This window comes from Notamacropus eugenii, chromosome 5 (assembly GCF_028372415.1).
Source record: "Notamacropus eugenii isolate mMacEug1 chromosome 5, mMacEug1.pri_v2, whole genome shotgun sequence".
NCBI lineage: Eukaryota > Metazoa > Chordata > Mammalia > Diprotodontia > Macropodidae > Notamacropus > Notamacropus eugenii.
In genome coordinates this window covers 3,469,795-3,492,478 of record NC_092876.1, presented here as the reverse complement: position 1 = coordinate 3,492,478, position 22,684 = coordinate 3,469,795, and the positions used below count along the sequence as shown (strand labels likewise).

At 41.6% G+C, this 22,684-nt stretch overlaps 1 pseudogene; it reads right to left on the bottom strand.

Moving 5' to 3' along the window:
* Nucleotides 1-10,384: 10,384 nt before the first annotated feature.
* Nucleotides 10,385-22,398, bottom strand: LOC140508160 (uncharacterized; annotated as a pseudogene).
* Nucleotides 22,399-22,684: the final 286 nt, after the last annotated feature.

The following is a 22,684-nucleotide window of genomic DNA, read 5'->3' as shown; positions in this document are numbered from 1 at the left end:
GTCTGTGTTTCTTATGTCATTAACATGACTGTACATAGCTTAACATGTGTCCATAACATACCAAGAAAAAGTCCCAGTATTCAAGATAGTGTCCAGTTCAAGGTGCTTGTCTTTGGCATTCATAAATAGAAAAATACTTCCAGGCAGCTTCATCTGGCCTACTGTAGCTGCTGACACAGGAAGGGGAATTGTGGGGTTCCCTGACAGCAAAGTCATGCATGTCTGTCAGGCCAGAACACACAAGGCATTGTGGTAGGCTAAGCCCAGAGTGGGCCAAAATGTCTGTCTCCTGATGGGCCATTCCAGGTTTTAGGCCTTTCTCAGATCGGGGGTGGAGGTGCTCAAATCATTTGGGGAGGGGTACACAGCAGGAACCCTGTTCTGTTTGTTCTTAGGAAAAATCATGTGGGGAAACTGAATCTGTTTCTTTCTTTGGACCAAACCTTTTATAAATGGTTTACAGAAGTTCTTCTTTTCATCAGTATGCTGTGAAATTATGAATTAAGTTGTCAGAGTGTGCTTACAATGTTTCAAAAGTGCTACATATTTATTTGGGTATATTTGGCTTTAAAATGAATAAGAATTTACTCTGAGAAAAGTACAAGGGACTTTGTAAATTCTTCATTCAGCCTTTTACCCTGATTGAGGAGGCAAAGCTAAGGACAAAGAGAATGTTTAAGAGTCTTATCCTGTGTCAAGGTAGCAGCAACTAAGGTTGGTCACCTCAGGTCAGCAAGAGATTCAAGATGGAGCCAGCTTTCATGGATCGCTTTTGTAATGATTTCTCTGTCCCTCTGATGCAAATCTGCCTCAAACAAGCCTCAAAAGAATCCTCAGGACTGTTTAGGGTTTTTCTGAGGCCTGCACTCATGCTTGAGCACAATACTACAGCCTGGGTTTTTACCTCCACTGACCCACCACAAGAACTCAGAGCAGAGAAATTCCTCTCTGACACTGATTCTCCAGGAGTCACTCACCTTCCTCTTCCTCTCCATGTACTCGGGATCCAGCTACTAAATGGTAAAGTCTCATCAATCTCTGTATTCACCATATGTATAAGTAACCTAGATTTAAGAGAATATCGATGGTAATCTGACTTAGCTGTGAGGGCTAGCTTTTCCCATAGATGGTAACTTAACATTCCAATCAAACTAAAAATAAGCCAGAGTCATTAGATACCACTCAAGGTTATTTCTTTCCCCAACCTCATCAGCTGTGTGTACATTCTGGAAAGTATATTGTCAAGGTACATGAACTATCCCACTGGATCCAAAATTTCTGTAACCTATCTGCTGTAACCAGTGGTTCCACATATGAATGGTGACTTTCATTTCATAAGGAAATAAGAGTGGAAATTGGTTCAGGGACCACAAAAGATTCAAACCGAAATAGACACTCAGCAGTGATATATACCCTTTTAATATTATACCAATAAAATTTTAGAGGCAGCTAGGGGGCACAGAGGATAGAATGTTGGGACAGGAGTCAGGAAAATCTGAGTTGATATTTGGTCTCATACCCTTACCAGTTGTGTGTTCCTGGGCAGGGCATTTGCCTCTGCCTCAGTTTCCTCATCTGTAAAACGAGCTGGAGAAAGAAAGAAACCACTCCAATATCTTTGACAAGAAAATCCTAAACGAAGTCACAAAGAGTTGGACGTGACTGAAAACATCAATAAGAATAAAAACGAAATTATGAAGCCAATATTTGAGAGAGCTGAAGAAAATAAAATTCATTTCTTTAGCAAAAGACCTACAATATCAAGACACATGATGACAAGCAGTAAGGATAGGGCCACAGCACTTGTAAACCTCAAACTAGAGTACACAGTAGTGTTCAGCAAAACCATGTGCTAATGTTAAAATAAGACAGAGAGAGAGATGATTTATTGGGGCAGATTAAATAAGGGAGATTCAGAATCACTGGAACTCAGTAACTCAGTGCTTGATATAGTGGAAAACAAACTACCCTGGGTAAAAATTATTTGGTTTCAAAAAACTGGTGAGAAAGTGGAGAAACAATCAGGAAGGAACTGAGGATTAGCCCAGCATCTTACACTGGACCTTACAAGACATTCTATATGGATGCTCTGTTGTTGTTCAGTTATTTCAGTCATGTCTGACCCTCTGTGACCACATTTGGTATTTTTGTGTCCAAGAAATTATCAAGGAAAACAGCCCTGATGTCTTAGAGCCAGAGGGTAAAACAGAAATTGAAAGAATCGACAATCACCTCCTGAAAATGATCCCCAAATGAAAACTCCCAGGAATATTATAGCCAAATTGCAGAGCTCCCAGGTCAAGGAGAAAAGAGGACAAACTGCCCGAAAGGAGCAATTCCAATGTCATGGAGCCACAGTCAGGCTAACAGATAGTGGAATAGCTTTCACATTAAACAATGAGAGGGTGTGAAATAGGATATTCACAAGGCAAAGCATCACACACCAGCAAACCTGAGCAAAATTCTTTAGGGGAGAATGGACATTCAATAAATTAGAGGATAATCAGGCATTGCTAATGAAAAAACCAAAGCTGAACAAAAAATTGATCTTCAAATGCAAGACCTAAGAGAAGCCTCAAAAGGGAAACAGGAAAGAGAAAACAGCAGAGATTCAATGAAGTTAAATTGTTTATGTTTCTACATGGGAGGATGATACCTGTACCTCTTAAGACTTTTGCATGATTAGGGCAATTAGAAAGAGTATACTTTAACTGTATACACTGACGGTGATGGGATGATAGTCAAGAAAACAAAATTAAGGGGTGAGAAAGAGAACTGCATTCCAAGAACAGGGAAAGGAGAGGCAGAAGGGGGTGAAATATCTCACATCCAAGAGGCAGGGAAGAGCCATTACAGTGTAGGGAAAGATGGGGGAGATGGAAGGGAGACCTGAAGCCTTGCTCTTATCAAAATTGACTCAAAGGAAAATACATACATGCTCAGATGAGTAAAGAAGTTTATCTCATCCTATAGTGAAGTAAAAGGGACTGGGAATGGGGAGCGGGGAGGGAACTGACAGAAGGAAGGGTAGACTGGTGTGTTCATCCTTCTTTGCTGAAGAAGACCATGCCATCAGAGAAATGATGACATGACTTGCACTTGACTTTGTTTTGAGTGAGGAAGCACTGTGCAGGTCACCAGTCTCACTTCTCCTCCAAAGCCATCTGAGTCCAGCGACCAGATATTCATCAAGATGACTTCGGATGACCCAAAATGAGGCAGTTGGGGTTAAGTGACTTGCCCATGGTCACACAGGTAATGAGCATCAAGTGTCTGAAGTGAGATTTGAACTCAGGTTCTGCAGCCTCCTGCACTGGTGCTCTATCCACTGCACCACCTAGCTGCCCCAAGGCAGATTGGGGTAGACATTCATCAGAAGGAAAACGCTAGGGAGAAGAGACAGGGTTAAAGGTGAAAGGGAGAGAGAGAGAAGGAGAAATGCAGAAACCAGGATGGGGGAAAATACATACTTATAACTGTAAATCAAAATTGAAATGAGCTCACCCATAAATGGAAGTAGGTAGTAGAATGAATGAAAAACTAGAATCCTAAAATAAACCATTTAGAAGCAACACACTGAAAGCAGAGATACACATACAGCAAAGGTAAAGGGCTGGAGTAGAATTTATTATACTATAACTGAAGCAAAGAAAGCAGGGGTAACAATGATCATCTCAGACAAAGCAATAGCACAAATAGATCTGATTAAAAGAGAAAAGGAAGGAAACTATATCTTGCTCAAAGGGGCCACAAACATCTAAGGTTTAAAAGCACAGCTGGAATGAGTTACAGGAGGAAACAGACAACAAAACTACACTAGTGGAGGACATCAACCTTCCCCTCTCAGAACTAGATAAATCTAACTAAAGGTAAACAAGAAAGAAGTGAAGGAGGTAAATAAATTTGGGAAAATTTAGAGGGCTACTGTTGAGGTTTGAGGGATTCTGGGGGCCCCAAAATACCAACACCCCGGGTCCTACTCAAATGAATTTTACTCAAGACTTTTCTAAACTACAGAAAAACAAAGCCTAAGCATTTGTAATGCTAGTATTCTCAAGCAGGCCAGACAGAATCTCAGCCAGACAGAATCTGCGCTGGATTGAATCTGAGCACCTTCATGGAGGCAAGATGGAATTTAAATAGAGAAATGACTGTAGGAGGGATCTAGATGTGGTCTAATGGTCTGGGAGGGAGGTCTAAAGAGGATCTGTATGGGACTGGGGTAACCAATGATGTAATACAGGGGCAGAAACAGCTGGAAGCAGACAATGCAGGGCTGGGGTGGGATGTAACCAACGATGGAAGACCAGGCTAGGCCAAGGGCAAGGAATTTGAGTAGGAACTGGATTTGATTATGAAAGGCCAGGTTAAGTGGCAAGATTCAGGGGGAACCTGTCTGCAAAATTGAGTATGAAAGGCCAGGTGCAGAGATTCAAGGGAAGTTCAGGGAAGTTCCCAGCGTCTGAAGCCCATCATTAGATCTTTGGAGAGAACAGAATGAGAATATAAAGGAATATACTTTTCTCTCAGCAGTACCTGGCCTTTCCACAAAACTTATCCAGGCATGAGAGCATAAAAACCTCACAATCAAATACAGAGAAGCAGAAATGTAAAATGCAGCCTCTTCACATCATAGTGAGATAAAAATTACATTCACTAAAGGGCAGTGAAAAGATAGACTAAAAATTAATTGGAAACAAATAGAAATATTTAATAATGAAAGGGAATGACAATGACAATATTTAATATAAATGTTAGACTTTAATAAGGGTCACAGTCTGAATTAAGAAGAGCCTGGACCTAATAGGCTCCTTTGTTTAACTTAGAGGATACCTTTGGATGTCAAGCAAACCAATGGGACTTCCTTACCAGACCCTTCTTCTGGCATCTTAGTGATAAGGCCTGGCTTGTAACTCCAGCTTTTGTCAAACTCTGTTAAGATAAAAGACTTCAAAGGCCTGTTCAGGACAGGATGTCTGTTATGTGGGGGATGGGACCTTTTCCTTCTCTTAAATCACAGAGACATGCTACAGAAAGAAGATGCCCATTGCTTGGGATCATAAAACCCAACTGACACCACTTTGTTTGCAATGTGTTTATCTAAGAGAACTCCTTCCTCATGGCAAAATGTACTTAAGACAGTCAATTTCTGTACTAAATCAGCCAGTTCTGATCCTGGCTCCATAGCGCTATGTAACTGTTTTCTTTATCGGGAATTGATCAATTAATTAATTTAATCATAAAATGTATGCATTTAGCCTGTTGCCTTTTCTCTTAACAAGTTTTCAGGTCAACAACAACCATGAGGCAACCTAACAACTTTTATGGTATGCAGTGTTGACCTGAAAACTTGGCTAGAGAGAAAAGGCAACAGGCTAAATGCATACATTTTATGATTTAATTAATTAATCAATTCCCCATAAAGAAGACAGTTACATAGCGCTATGGAGCCAGGATCAGAACTGGCTGCCTTAGTACAGAAATTGACTGTCTTAAGTACATTTTGCCATGAGGAAGGAGTTCTCTTGATAAACACATTGTACACAACGTGGCGTCAGTTGGGTTTTATGATCCCAGGCTATGGGCATCTTCTTTCCATATGATAATGTTTAATATAAAATTTTGGAATAATCTCTTTGTTCTCTCTGAAGCAAACTCAGAGAATGCCTCTTCCTATGTCAGCAAAAGCCAGCCAAACCTGGCTCTGCACTCCTTGGGAGACCTTTAACCTATGACATATCTTGAATAATGGGACTTTCCTTTGTATCTTATTATCTATAGACACATACTATGTTATGGCATATTAGTGGTAAAGAAAAAATAGGCATCCTGGGTTTCTATTGAACATTGTTTTCCCTTTCCTGTGTCAGTTACCTGTTTGGGGCAGGAAGCCTGCCACTCACTAGTGGTGGGATTTCCTTCCTTCCTTACCACCTGAGACATATGTTTACCCAGCTTGGAATCTCAAGACCTGACTGACATTGCTTTGTTAATTGTCTTGTCTTACTGAATTTATGATTTGCTTAATTAGGAGAGTTTCCTTCTCATGGCAGAATGTACTTAAGACAGATGTTTTCTGTACTAGGTAGTCAGAGTCACCTCTGACTCCATAGCACTATGTGACTGTTTTCTTTATGGGGAATTGATCAATTAATTAAATCATAAAATGTATGCATTCAGCCTGTTGCCACTGCCCCGAGCCACTTCAGGAGTCAACTTTTATTTAGAAATTGACGTCCTGGTTACATCCCAAGATAAGGAGAGGCAAACATCCATTTCCTGGGAGAACACACAAACATACAATGTGAAACTTTAAGACCCATTGCCAGACTTCATGACACAGAATGCCATACAATTTCCTTAGGGCATTTCCTGCCCAGCTGGGTTCCCAAGGAGGCATGCTTCACCTCACAATCATGTCCCTGCTTCTGCAGGAGACACACCTCATATACAACTTTTGCTGCTTAGGAGGCTTGTGAAATCAAGCTGCAGAAGGATGTAGTCCTACATATCCCCCTTTTGTTTTCTGTAATTTATGAAGGGAGAGAGATGAAGTGATCTGAGGTTGCATATCATGAAGAACAGTCCTGGCCTTTATTGCTGTTGATAACGTTTAATATACAATTTTGGAATAATCTCTTTGCTCTCTCTGAAGCAAACTCAGAGAATGCCTCTTCCTATGTCAACAAAAGCCAGCCAGGGCTGACTCTACATTCCTTAGAAGACCTTTAACCTAAGACACTATCTTGAATAACGGGACGTTTTCCATATCTTCATATTTTCTGGACATATACTATGTTATGGCATGTTAATGGTAAAGAAAACACAGATATCTTGGGTCGTGATTTCTATGTGAAACTTTGACAAACTCTGTTATCTTATTGTATTTACAACCTATGCAATTGAGAAATTCCTTTCTAATGGTCTAGTGAATCACTTATGGAGACCATAAATATAAAGGACACAGAACATGTCGTTGTCCTAAAACATATTTAAGGCTGCCCAATTCTTTGTATCGGCAGCCAGAGCATTTCTGGCTCCATAATGCATTATGTTACCGTTTTCTTTAATAGGGAATCGATCAATTAATTAATTAAATCCTAAAATGTATGCATTTAGTGTGTTGCCTTTTCTTTAACCAAGTTTTGAGGTCAACACTGTTCTGCAGATTGCAAGGACACAACGTAGAGAAGTTACTATTATACAGAAACCAAGAAGGCCCAGCACATTTGTTAGGCCAAAACTTTGTCTGGGATCGAAGGATTTCATTCCGTTTAACCATTCCTCTACAATAGAGGAAGTGACTGAATCTAATTTTGCTCTTTCTAGGTTCTTAATTTCATCGAGTAATCTCAGTACATCAGGGCTGCTATAGTGCTTCTCCCAGACCCCTAGAACATGAGCTTGAATCTGGGGCCAAGTATATCAGCTTGAATTATATTTTAAAGGGGTTATATAATATTGTGGTGCATTAAAATGACAAGGTAAGGATAACCGATCTTGTATAGCCTCTATCTTTTTCCAAAACCAGAATATGGCTTCTTTTAGACTAATTCATCACAGTAGGTGGCTTCCAGGCTGTCCTGAGTTTTCCATATCACAGTGGAATTGGGAACAACTTCCTTCATATATACATGTATTGAATACTAGTAGATAGAGCAACAAGGGCAGTAGACAGGGAGGCTCTAAGAGAGATCAGATTTACTATGTCTCCTATGAGTATAGAGAGGGATCTCTTAGACTTATGTAACACCTTCATTAAAACTTGGGCAAAGAGATGCAGAGAAGGTGTCACAGACCAATCTTCATCCAAATGGATGGAGAACCCCAGGAATGGTGGCTGATCCATGACCATAAAGGTGGTATTTTGGTCACTAGTAATACAATGATGCAAATAACAAGAAGGAGAAGAGATGTCTAAGCCTTCTCGATTCTTTTGGATATGAATTCTATCACCCATAAGCAGGTCATATGGGGCAAAGACACAAGCCTCAATGTATGTGGTCACAATTTTTGATGCATTTAAAGTTAAATTAGAATGATGTTTGATACAACATTTGTAAGGGGCCCGGGGGGGGCAAGTCCTGGGACCAAGGCTATAGCAGAGGCAAAGCCTGTTCCTGTGGGACTTGTGCTTACTCAAACCCTGGCAGAAGCTCTGTATGACCCTGGAACCTGATGTTCCTGCAGATACTGATGTTCTATACAGTAAAGTCACAAGTGGGCCTGGAAACCCAGGAACCAGCTTCAGGAACAAGATAAGCTTTGTTACTTACTGCAGGTGTAAGGACGTAGAATAGTCATGAGGTGATGAAGTAATGGTCATGAGATGGTGAAGTAATGGGATGAGCTCAGCCTGTATATGATTGGTGGGTACAGCTTTTATAAACCCTGACTTTCAGCTGAATAAACGGAGTTGCTGAGTTGCTTATCATCTTGTCTCCAGTCTCCTTTCTTCAGAGCTCACAGATCTCTCAACCCAGACTGACAGGCATTCAGAGACCTGTTGGTCAGGGGGACCCCAGGGGGCTCGGGCCCTGACCCTGAGCAAACATTAGTGGTCCAGATAGTACTGCCAATTTCCATTGAGAATTTTGGAGTGGACCATGGGGAATGTTGAATTGGGGGCCAGCTAGAGCATCATCAAGGAAAGACAATGATTGGTTAGAAAAGAATGGGTTGATTACCATATTGTACCCTTCTAGTTTCCTCCATGGTGATCAGGATAGGGCCCCAATTAGCTGCATTTAAACATTCATTGCATGTCATGTTAACTTTGGAAGGTCACAGGGTAACATACTTCCTCCAATGAGTCTCTTCATTTCCCCAATGAGCTTCCCAATAATAGGGCTCTCCTGCTGGACATGGGACTGATCCTGAGATATTATCCCATCTAAATCCCCAAGACCCAGGGAGCCCACTGCCAGTGCATGGGTATAACTTTCTGCATGAATTAATCAAAGTTGGTATCTCCATCTTACATAATACTAATGGGTAGTTGTATTTGTGGTAAAAGATAGGGGTGGGTTCACTGAATGTGAAGTATACCTGTAAGGGGTACCCTCATTTTCTACTTGTATCCCTTCAGGAAGTCTAGGATGAGGTATCCATTGGGTATCATTAACATTTGCCAGAGGGGGTTTATCTAGCCACATAAGGGGCCAAATGGTAGGGGGTCTCTAAAGCCCAGCCCAGCCAGTGTCTGCCTGAACCCCTACTGCTCCAGTGATGATGATACACACTGCAACAAGTAAGTTTGGGGCCGTTTTAGGAATCTCTGCTGCTTCAATTGACTGTTCTGCCATCTCGATCATCTTCTTGACTTGACCCCACATTATTGGTGCAGCCTCCTGGGTCTTCCTTGTTGATACTCTGACTCTCCAGGTTCCATTGTCTGCGAGAGAGAGGTCTCTCAATTGTCTGCTGATCTTGTCCCCATCCATGGTGACGTTTGATGTTTCTTAGTGGAATCACCTGTAGAGATACAAGCATACCCTCTGCCCCATGTGAGTAATTCTGCAGGATCCTGCCAGGGTCCTCCTTCCAAGGGCTTCCACCACACCAAAGGGTGGGGTTGTGAATTATTATCATTGGCAAAATGTTTGTGCATAGGCATTATCCCTTGATCGTCCCAGGTGAAAAAATTGAAAGTTAAAAGTGCTCGTTTTCATAGTCTATTAGGATTAACTGAGGGTTTGCCATAGCAGCGTTCATATTCCCCGTTTTGTTTAAGCAATTGTGAGCTCAAACGCTGGTGAGCTCCTTCAATTTTAGCCTGGCCACAGGGATTATATGGAATTCCAGCTTTCTGAGTGACAGACCATAAAGAACAAAATTCCGCCAAGGGCCTCCTTGTGTAACTGGGACCATTTTCACTTTTAATCTTGGTAGGAATCCCAAGAGCAGCAAAAGCTTCAATGCAATGAGCTCGACCATTAAATGAAGATTCCCCTGGTTAAGCTGTTGCCCAGAGTGCATGAGAATATGTGTCAATAGAAACATGAATGAACTTATACTTGCCAAATGATGCCATATGGGTTATGTCCATTTGCATAGGTGGTTGGCTCGTAGTCCTCTGGGATTTACTCCAAGAGGGAAGGGAGATGATGCAAAGGTTGCGCATGAAGGCCATTCTTTAACTAATTCTTGAGCTACTCTCCTGGGCAAGGAGAATTGTTGGTGGAGCATTTTTGTTGGTTGATGAAGGAGGAAGTGAGACAGCCCAGCTTCCTTGAGAGTAAGAGACACAAGGGCGTTAGCTTGTCTATTCCCTTGTCATAAGGGTCCTGGTAGGTTAGTGTGAGACTGTATATGAGTGATAAAGAAGGGAGACACAGGCCCACAGATTGCCTCTAGTGTGGACAAGAACAAGTGGAACAGTTCCTGATCAGAGACAGGTTTTATTTTTGCTGTTTCAAGACGTGAAACTAGTTGTACAACATATTGTGAATCAGATATATTACATGGGACAGGGAATTATGAGGGCATGTTTGACTGCTGCTACTTCTGCCTTTTGAGAAGTGTATGGGGTGTTTAACACTGTGTGCTGATTTCCACTAACTATGGCTGCTTTACCAGTATTGGAGGCATCTGTGAATATATTAATAGTATTGGAAATGGGATGAAGTGAGGTAAGTTTTGGGAAAATGAATAACATAGGGGAGTCAAATGAAGGATTTTAGTGTTTGATATATGATTATTTATGTGACCTAAGAAGTCTGGGAAAGTAACCTGCCAAGGGAGAAAATTTATCCAGAGGAAATGACACTGCTCTTTATCTAGGGGAACACATTTTTCAGGATGAGAACCAAACACCTGTAATATTCTTCTATGTCCTTCAAATACTACTTTAGAAATCCTTTCTATATATGTTACTAAGGATTTTTGTTGTTGATTGGATAGGTGAACCCACTGTGTAGGTTGATATATTGCCCCAATGAATGTGTAGGGAGTGGGAGGAATAACTAGGCTCATTTCTCCTGTGGGATCAACTCTGAGACCTTGGGCCTTTTGAATTTCTTTTTCTGCTAAGCTAAGCTCTTGGACAACTTCAGGGGTAAGAGCACAAGGAGAAGTTAGAGATGAATCTCCTTTCAATATACCAAAAGGTATTTCAACTGCCCAGTCGTGATTTTTAAGGTAGGCATGAGCCACTTGATGTTGCCTAAGAATTTCTGAAAATCATTAAGTGCCCTCAAGTTACCTCTTCTTAGCTCTACCTTTGGAGGTTGAATGCAAGTGGCTTCTAGGATGGCCCCCAAATATTTATAGGGCTCTTCTTTCTGAATCCTTTCTGGGGCTCTCAGGAGGCCATATTTGCACAGTGACTTTTCTAAATTGAGCCAAATATGGCTGAGGTCCTTATCATGGGGAGTAGAGACTAAAATATCATCCATGTATTGAATAATATAGGTTGAGGGATAGAGCTTCCTAACAGATTCGATGGCCCTTTGAACATATCTTTGACACAAGGTGGGGCTGTTTTTCATCCCTTGTGGTAGAAGCCACCATTGATATCTCTTCATGGGGGCTTTAAGATTAATGCATGGGACAGAAAATGCCAACCTTGGTTTATCTTGATCAACCAGGGGGATGGTAAAGAAACAATCTTTAAAACCAATGACTAATAAGGGCCAATTCTGTGGAAGTGCAATGGGGGTAGAGAGCCCAGGTTGAAGTCCTCCCATGGACTGCATTGACTTGGTTACTTCTCTTAGATCATGAAGTAATTTCCACTTGTCTGATTTCTTAGGGATAGTAAATATAGGAGTGTTCCCGGGATATTTGATTCCTCAATATGGCCTCCATCTAGTTGTTCCTGGATTAAGTGATGTATATGAGTAAGCTTCTCCCTAGCTAGGGGTCACTGCTCCACCCATATGGCTTCCTTAGTTATCCATTGTATGGGATTTGCTGTGGGTGGGGGAGTACCTTGCAGGGCCCCTAAGAAAAATCCAACAATTTCCTTTTCTTCCCTCATTGCTGCAGCTAACATTTCTAAAACCAAATGGAATAATAGTGGTGATAAGGGACATCCTTGATGCACCCCTGATCTTATTGGAAATCCATCTAGCTTATCTCCATTGCTCATAATGCTTGCTGAAGGTTTTAGGTAGATGTTGCTTATTATTTAATGGAAAGTTCCATTTATTCCTATCCTTTCCAGTGTTTTTAATAGGAATGGGTGTTGGATTTTGTCAAAAGTTTTTTCTGCATCTCTTCAGATAATCATGTGTTTCCTGTTAGCTTTGTTGTTGATATGAACAACAATACTAATAGTTTACCTAATATGGAACCAGGCCTGCATTCCTGGTATGAATCGTACCCAATCATAATGTATTATTCTTTTGATAAGTTGTTGCATTCTTTTTGCTAAAATCTTATTTTAAATTTTTGCATGTATATTCACTGGAGAAATTGGTCTATAATTTTCTTTTTCTGTTTTGGCTCTTCCTGGTTTAGATATCAAAACCATATTTGTATCATAAACAGAATTTGGGAGGACTCCTTCTTTCCCAAATTATCTAGATAGTATTGAAATTAATTGTCCTTTAAATGTTTGTTGGAATTCACTTGTAAATCCATCTGGCCCTGGAGATTTTTTCCTAAGGAATTCCTCGATGGCTTGTTCAATTTCTTTTTCTTTCAATTTTTAGTGGCAGGAGATTGCTGAATAGGTAGAGCAGGAAGGGCAGGGCTGAGAGAGTGTAGCAGAGCATGAGTGAGAGAGGGAGTAATTTTGCTAAGGGGAGCTTGTTTGTGGGAAGGCCTGAAAGAGGAAAGGCTTGGGGATGGCTGTACTCCCTTTATTGGTAACGTGTACAAACTTTGCTTTTACCATGGTGGAATTGGCTTTCTGGTATCTGAATAAATAACTTTGTTTTGTTTTTGAGAGAGTTTACATTTTGTGAATTTCCCTTGGAAATATGTGTGCATATCCATAGTGGGTACTGTGGGTATCGCATTGGCACTACAAGTTCCCAGATAATGAGGATTGAAATCATGCTCCTATGCTCTTCATTCCAAGATGTGATATCAACTTTACTCAAGGAAGGGGTCCCATTGTGAATCAAAGCTGGAGTCTGTTAAGACTGACTTGGTTCAAATATGTAGTAACTGTCATACGTATGACTCTAGGGGGAATTTCATAATGTCAATAATCAGTGGCCAGACAAATTCTCATAAAGCTTGGATATAATAAACCAACTTGCAAGCTCGTCCTCCCCAAAGAGTACTTTGATTCTCAGTGGTTCTGAGGTCTTAATCACTCAGTCAATCACTTCATTACTTTAGAACTGAACAGCCTCTTGTTTAAGCATCTTCTTCCCTAGGGTTGATAAGATTTGGTGACCTTGCCCAAAGAGAATGTCCCAAAGCATTTGGTTAGTCCCCAAAGAACTTCCTACAGAAGGAGAATTTACAAGTCTTTCCTACTTTTCCCAAACAGTAAATTTATTATTATCCTTTTAAAAGCCAAATATATTCAATTTAGTATTTAACAGTTTTTAAGCATTATAACCCTGTTCTCTAAAAGTCTAATTTGCCTTTTCACAGCATCCAGTTCAAAACAGAAGATGCCTTCCCTCATTTTATCACCAGGAAGATTTCTCCAAAGCACACACACATATGAGCTCCAGGTGAAGGCCATCCCACAAAGATTGCTTTTATAAGACTTCCTTCCAGTGAGAATACTGTGGGGTCTAATGACTTCCATCTTCCAAGAAAAGGCAGATCCTCATGGAGCACATTCATAAGCCTTCTCTTCATCATGAATCCTTGAGGAAAAGATGATTTCTGTCTACAGACCTTCCCAACTGAGTCCAGATGTTTATTCACCAGGTAAAATTCCTGATGTCTAATAAGCTCTCCAGTCCATCTGATGCCTTTGCACATTCAGTACAGGAATGCTTTCAATCTCATGTGAATTTTCTGAGGAGAAATAAGGGATGATGTTAGTGTGAATGCTCTTTCAAATGGATTATCTTAATAAGGCATGTCCTTGAGAATTCACTGTCTGATGTGAGAGAAATGATGATTTCTCTCGTATAATAGTCCCTTATTGATTTGGGACTAAGGATCACCCCTCCCCCCCTTTCTATTTTCTCATTCAGAAAGCAGCCACCATAGGAACCTCAGCCAGGCTTTGAAGGCAAGGCTGATGATGAGAAGAAATCTTGGGCAAGACCTGCCCAACTGGGAAAGCTGAGATGTGACCAAAAGGGAAAGAGGCTTTAGTCTAGGTGAATTCTGGTCCATTGCATTTTAGTCACATAAGTCTGAAGGGAAGTGGATTCACCCTTTTGGCTGCATTGTTCCAGGCAGGGGTGATCTGGATGGAGGTAAGTCTCCGTAATGGCAAGTAAAATAGGACCTTTGGCTGTTTGGGTTTTTTTTTAAATAATCAAGAAGTATAATGCAGGTATTTGAATATGACCGAGGAGGATCTTTACCACCCATCTTCTGGCATGGGAAAATTTGTAAGAAGGTCCATTCCTTTTGTTAAGCAGACACTGATTCTCAAGGGATGTGATGCCCTATGGCTCTAAAAAGTGTGATAAATACATTGAGGGTGAAGTTTTACTTTGGGGCTTAGTTTTTGTAAGAGTGTTTGTTTGGCCAGATGATGACTCTGGGAAGCTGCTAAGGAGCCTTCAGTTTTGAGAACACAGATGTCATGCTTGCCTTGCTGGTAACTATGGTCAGACAGCTTTGTCTATCTCTTGAACTATGGTCAGGCAGAGGAAGTCATTTCCGTTGATTACTTTGTGGCTGATTGGAAGTATTTGCTTGGCCAGATGAGGACAATGGGAAGGTACTAAGCAGCCCCACTGGCTTCAAGAACCCAGATGTCTGCTTCCCTCTCTGGTAACAATGGCCAGATAGTTGGGGTTCAACTGTCTTGTTGAATTCAGGTAGAGGAAGCCATATCTGATGACTTTTAATTTCTCTGTATTTTCTTTGAAGTTCAGGATGCTGACTCCCCTGCACTAGGTGAATGATACTTGGTTAAAGGAATGATACACATGTCTGACTAAAGTGATTGTTAACCCCTCAAAAGTTGTCTTTCCTTTTATGAATGCAGATCCACCAATCTGTGATAACAGGCCTCCCTGTGTATTTTGGGCTGCTTACTGATACAGTCTCTTGGTCCAAGATGTAGTGATGAGTCATGGCCCTCAGCACCTCAGCAGAATAAGCTCACCTCTCATTATAAGACTTGGTCTTTCATTAAGTTTCAACCAATCACAGTTGATTTATGCCTCCTGGCAACACCCCGACATCTAAGGGCATATAAGTGTTGAGAGGCCTCCATGAATGATCTTTGGTTTATAGGAGTGACCTAAATCACCACTGTTTTATTAAATACCCACTAGCCATAAGTAATGAAATGTTTACCTAGAAATTATTTTTCTTGGACTTTTCTTTCATCAGATTTGTTTAGTAAGGTGAGAGTGTATAAAAAAACTATATTACACTAGTTTTCTCCCCAGTGTGGACTCTCTGATGTAGAACGAGTTTGGATTTCAGACTGAAAGCCTTATCGCACTGAATACATACATAAGGTTTCTCCCCTTTGTGGATTTTCTGATGTAAAGTAAGATCGTAGCTTCTTCTGAAAGCCTTTCCACATTGATCACATTCATAAGGTTTCTCTCCAGTATGGATTATTTGGTGTTTAACAAGATAGAAATTTAGTGTGAAAGCCTTTCCACATTGATTACATTCATAAGGTTTTTCTCCAGTGTGTATTCTCTGATGTAAAGTAAGGTCATAGCTTCTTCTAAAAGCCTTTCCACAATGATTACATGCATAAGGTTTCTCTCCAGTATGGATTATTTGGTGTTTAACAAGACTGCAGTTTAGTGTGAAAGTCTTTCCGCATTGACTACATTCATAAGGTTTCTCTCCAGTGTGAATTCTCTGATGTAAAGTAAGATTATAGCTTCTTCTAAAAGCCTTTCCACATTGATCACATTCATATGGTTTCTCTCCAGTGTGGATTCTCTGATGTTGAGCAAAATTAGACCTACTTCTAAAAGTCTTTCCACATTGGTTACATTCATAAGGTTTCTCTCCAGTGTGGATTCTCTGATGTTGAGCAAGTTTAGACTTCAGTCTGAAAGCTTTTCCACACTGATTACATTCATAAGGTTTCTCTCCAGTGTGAATTCTCTGATGTACAGCAAGTTTAGACTTCAGTCAGAAACACTTTCCACATTGAGTACATTCATAATGTTTCTCTCCAACGTGGATTCTCGGATGCTGACTAACACTGAAGTTAAATCTGAAAGCCTTTCCAAAATGATAACATTCATATGGCATCTCTCTTGTGTGGATTCTCTTATGTACAGCAAGACCACAGGTACTTCTAAAAGCCTTTCCACATTGATCACATTCATAAGGATTCACTGCAGTGTGGATTCTCTGACGTTGAGTAAGGTTGGAGCTCTGTGTGAAACCCTTTAAACATTTATCACAGTCATAAGATTTCTCTCCAGTGTGGATGCTCTGATGTATAGCAAGACTGGGACTACAACTACAAGCCTTTCCACAGTGATTACATTCGTATCATTTCTGTCCAGTGTGGACTCTTTGATGTAAAGTAAGACTATAGCTTCTTCTAAAAGCCTTTCCACATTGATCACATTCATAAGGTGGCTCTCCTATGTGGATTCTCTGATGTATACCAAGTTTAGAGTTTCTTCTGAAAGCCTTTCCACATTGATCACATTCATAAGGTTTCTCTTCAGTGTGGATTATCTGATGCGTACCAAGTTGAGAGTTCGTTCTGAAAGCCTTTCCACATTGATCACATTCATAAGGTTTCTCTCCCATGTGGATTCTCTTATGTACAGCTAGAGCAGAGGTACTTCTAAAAGTCTTTCCACATTGATCACATTCATAAGGTTTCTCTCCTGTGTGGATTCTGTGAAATGCAGCACAGATTTCTCTCCCAGTGAAGTCACAAGGACCATCCCTCTCCTTATGAATTTCTTTCAAAGAAATGCTTAATTTTGCAGTACCATCTTTTGTTTCAGGTCTAATCTCTCCTGCAAGAAACAAACATTGAATCATATATAAAGAAACACATGTGCCCACATAATTATAAGTATAATCCCTTCCCCCCTTGGGCATAAAGTAAACTAGAGTATCTACATCCTACTTTCTCAGGTCAAGAGCAGTCTTCAAAGTTCAATGGATAGAGTCCATCATTTGAAAATGCCATGAGCTCACATCTGCAGGACAATTTGATTTAAAAAAAGCTTCACACACCATCACACTGGGTCCTCACAAATATCCATGACACAGGCAGTGCCAGCATTAGCTTTACATTTACAGCTCATACCACTAGTTTTGAATGGTTGAGTGACCTGCCCAACAACTCAGCAACTAAGACTAGAATTCCAACCCTGCCAGTGGGCATGCTCTCTCCATGGTAGTAGATGGCCTTTCTCTATTCCACTTGCTTCTGTTTTGTTTTCTTAAAAATATATTTCATTATTGCGAGGTAACTTATTCTCTCCCTCTATTTGGATCTTCTTATTGCATGAGACATCAAAGTTTTGGAATCAGGCCAATTAATAATCATACAACGAGATCCTACAACAACCCTAAGTTCAAGGGAAAAAAAGCATCAATCCCAGGGGCAAACCTCACTGTTGCTTTATTTTCAGAAACCGATATAGCCACTGCCAACCTTGAGCAACCACCCCCGAGGTGTCAGCAGCCATCCACGCTAGGTCAGAGAGAACATTAAGATTCACCGAAGGCTTGGCAAATAGTTACCTTTTTTAAACAATAAAGTATGTTTAAAGTATGTATTTTCTTTTGGACATAATAGTACTGCACATGTAATATCCAACAGCATATTATAAAGATAACTTTGATGTGCAGTGAGAAACCATAAAATTCAGGTGACTCACTGATTGTACTTTTCACTTTATTGTGGTGCTCTGGAACAGAGCCCACGGTACATCTGAGCTGGGCCTGAAAGTTTTGTCATTTTTGGTTTGATTTTGAGGCTTTTCTCCCTAATTCTGCTCTTCTTAAACCATGTAGGAGCCTCACTCCTTGTACTCCCTTATATCCCATAGAACTCCATTTCTTTCCATTCTCAAATGCTCTTTTCCCTGGATCAGCTAAGAGCAATGCTCCCTATACGTTGCTTCCTCTCAAACCATCTCCATGTTTAGGTGCCAGACTGGGAGCTCCCTGACATCAGGTAATGACTTTTCCCTTCCAAAAGCTTGGAAAGGTGCCAGGAAAACTGGAGGTGCTCAATCCCTGCTGAGTAACTAATTGACTGGGCCCAGGGCTGACACCAGGTCTCAGATTCTACCTCAGGCCCTGTACTATGGTCTGTGTCTTAATTAGCAAATGGAGGTTCTGGTCTCAGCCCTGTTTCTGGCTCTTTACTGCACCTTATCTCCTATAGTGAGTGGCCTCTTCCTGGTTCTAATCCTGTTGTGACCTAACCAGACTCATAGTGAAGATCCCAAACACTTCCTTCTGGCTCCTGAAGCATCTCATACTATGGGACACCTGGGAGTTTCTCCCCCCCATTTCCCCAGACTAAGAGTGAATGTCAACTCAATGATTCTGGCCAATGATTCTCCAAAGATGTGCCAAAGATTGAGCCTCAGAGATCAGGGGATAGACACAGGTTGATGATTTATGTAAAACAGAGCCTTGGATTAATTCTAAGTAAGGCAGCAGCCTTTGCTACTACTTAGGTGCTGCTGAATAAAGAGAGAGAAAATCATAAAAGCAGGCTGTCTGAGTCCACTAGACATTTATACTACAGAATCCCAGTGTGGCCTTCCCTGTGGCAAGGCTATCCTTTCACATGTCTCTAACTGACTCTCTTGGGGCAGCTAGATGGTTCAGTGCATAAAGTACTGCACAGGAACATTCTATTTCTAATCCCACCTCAGACACTTACTAGCTGTGTGATCCTAGGCAAGTGACTTAAGCTTGTTTCCCTCAGTTTCCTCATCTGTAAAATGAGCCTGAAAAGGAAATGGCCAACAACTCTAGTATCTTTGCCAAGAAGACCCCAGACAGGACCATGAACAGTCAGAAACAACTGAAATGCCTGAACAAAATAATTGATTCACTATCCCATTAGCCCCAGCAGCTTTTCCAATTCTTTTCATTCTTCCCCAACCCTCCCTTCTGTCTCGCTCCCACTGTCCACTCTGAACTCACCCAAGAGAAATTTGTCTCATATTTCATGGAAAACCTTGGGCAAAGTCCTTTCCCTGTCTAAATCAGCCCATTCCAGCATGTCATCTGCCTCAGTATACTGCCTCTCCACCATACCCATTATTTCCACATTCTTCAGTCTCTGCTGCACTAATGACTCCTTCCATATTGCCACAAACAAAACCATTTCTCTCTAATCCTCAACATACAGTCACTGAAGCCTTTCAACCCAAGAAGTATTTCCCTATGTCTTCTATTTCATAGCTAAAAACTGGATGCACCCATTTACAGCTGGTGTCACCATCTTCCCATGCGTATAATGCTCACCCTGGCTTTCCTGGTATTGCCCAGCTTCCACAATGAGCCTTTCCAGTCCTTCACTTTAGGGCCTTCCCTCTCTCAATGAGCTCCAATTTGTCCTTTTCAAGACAGGTTTCTACAGTGTCGTTGCCATGTTGTCAGTACCCTCACACCCTACCCGACACCCCAAATGATGAGTTCCAGGACAGCAAGGGATGTCACTTCTATCTCTTTACCTCCCTGGTGCTGAGCAGAGGGCCTGACATACAGCAGGCACTTAATAAATGTTCAATGTCTTGAAGAAGGACTATGAAAGGACTCGAAAGGCAAAGTGTAAATGCTTAGGCACTTTTAGGGGAGTTCCTGACACCAAATGCCAACCAATGACATTTCATGGCTTTAGAGATTTATCCCTGGAAGAGAGCTTCAAGGCCGTGGTGTCCAACTCCCTTATTTTACAGAGGGGGAAACTGAAGCTCAGTGGTTCAGTAACTTGCCATGGATCCCACTTCTAAAAAGTGTGTGAAACATTCCAACTCACGTCTTCCACCCCACACGTAGAAGCCTCTTGTAACCACACCTCTCATACCTGCTTTCCCCTCACTCACCTGGATAGGAACTCCTGAGGCCTTCTGGTTCCAGCAGCCAGGGTGCTTCCCTTCCCTCCAAATAAGAGATCAGATCTTCTCTGGGAACTGGCAGCCCTGGGCATGGGGAATCAGGGATGAGGATGGAGAAAACCTTGTAATTTATTTTCCTTTAGGGAAAAGAGTGTGCATGAGAAGCTAGAGAATCACTCCATCATGTTCAAACAGATCTGGCTTATTCTCCCATTAATGCTTGTAATGGAAGTAACCCAGAATAGGATGTGCCAGATCAGCCTTGAGCTCCAGCAAAAGGGACCATGATGAGTCAACTTTGACCCTGGACCTCCCCTGATCCTCAGTCCCTGAAACCCATAGAAACCTCCTGTTCTTTCAGGGAGTCTTCGCCACTGCTGGTGACATTCTCCTGTTGGGGAACTCTATGAACCTCAGTCAAACCTTGATTCTGGGCTATTCTGTAATTCCTGCCAGTGACAGGAGCCTGCAAGCAAGGTCATAGGATGGTGACCAGAAGTTCTCAAGAAAGAATTCCATAGCACTGATTTGGGGAGCAAACTGGAAAGGGGGCAACATCTTGGAGCCAGTTTAAAGTCAGAAAATTTGGTCTTGGTGCCCCTTCTTCATAGGAGGATGGACCCATTGCATAGCTTCCACCACCAAGAAATTAAGAGGCATAAATTATGGTATATGAATGTAATGGAATACTGTTGTGCTATAAGAAATGATGAACAGGAAGATTTCAAAGAAGCCTGGAAAACTTATATGATCTGATGCTGAGTGAAAGGAGCAGAACCAGGAGAACTTTGTACACAGAAACAACCAGAGTGAACAAGAGATTTTTCTGGCAGACTTGAAACTTCAGTGAAATTCAAGGACTTAAAAAAAATTCCCAGTGCTCTTTTAATGGTCTGTTAAGAATGTTCTAAACTGGCTCCATGATGTCACCACCTTTCCAGAATGCTCCCCAAATCAGTGCTATAGAATCCTTGCTTGAGGACTTCTGGTCACCATCCTGTGACCTTGCTTGCAGGCTCCTGTCACTGGCAGGAATTACAGAGTGGCCCAGAATCAAGGTTTCATTGATGCCTTCTGTACCCAGAGAAAGAACTCTGGAATTCAGTCACAGAATGTAGCAGATCATTTTCTTTTGTTTCACGTTATGGTTTGTTATATGATTTCTCCCATTCATTTTAATTCTTCTACACAACATGACTACAGTGAAAATATATTTAATAGGAATGTATATACAGAAGTTATATAAAATTTATGCTATCTCAGGCAGGGAGGGAGGACGTACGGGGAAGGAGGGTAAAAAAATTATCCAAGTCTTATGGTAGTGATTGTAGAACACTGAAAATAAATGAAATTAACAAACAAAGAGAAGTTAAGAGGCAGCTGGAAGAGCAGTGGAGAGCCCTGGGCCAGGAGCCAGGAAGGCCAGGGTGTAAATCCAGCCTCAGACAGTTAGGAGCTGTGTGCTCTTGGACAAGTCATGTACCCTCTGTTTGCTTCCATTTTCTCGAATATGAAAGGGGACAATAATATCACCTAACAACATCATATCGTAAAGAAAGCACTTGACACAACAGCTGGGGAACAGCAGCTGAACAGAAATGCTGATGCCCTTCCGTCCTTTCCCACCATCTGGGCTGGAATTGGGGGCAATGAAGAGGAAGAGGAAGGACAAACATGCCCTACCAGGCACAGCTGGGAACTACAAAGTGAGGCTGCTCACAAAGAGGAATGTCCTAAACGCTTGGCCCCTCCCAAAGAGGAAGGGGGCGCAGGGCCAAGCCTCCTGAGCAGTGTGCAGACATTGGGCAGACACAATTCATGTCCAGGGAGAGGCTGGACTGCCTGATGGGGGATGACTTCCACACCTGAGATGCTTCAACACTGATCTGATCTGGGACCTCAAGCTCCCTAGAACTGGCAGGAGACAGGAACAGCCAGGAAATCTCTGTTCTCTTCACACAATGTACTGACTTTTAGTAGGAAACCCAGGCAGCAGGAGGACCCTGTCTCTAGGACACAGGAGATCAGCACTTTTCCCTTTCTAGTAAGTGATAAATGCTCCAAAGCCAGCACACTCAGGTATGGAGATACTCTCTTTCATTGTAGACTGAGAGTGGCCAAGGGAAGTGTCCTTACCCAGGGACAGCAGGTTCCCAGTATTCTCCAGCATGACCTCCTTGTACAGCTCCTTCTGAGGCTGGTCCAAGAGGCCCCACTCCTCTGGGGTGAAGTCCACAGATACATCCTTGAATGTCACCAACTCCTAAACCATCAAATCACAAGACTTAGAGCTGAAAGAGACTCCAGAATTCGTGCAGTATAACCCTCATCAAGAGAGAGCAGGAAACAAAAGCAGAGAAAGGGGATTGACCCAAAGGTCATACCCCTGCTGAGTGTCAGAGACAACACTTGAAACCATAGTCCTTAAGAGCCCAATGGAATATTGTGAAAAGGGTTTGATGTTACCAGATGGAATAAAGTTGAGAAAGGTCTTATTGTGGAATGTGCCTCTCTATGGAATCTAAGACAAAGTGTTTGTTTTATCTGTGAGGTCAGAG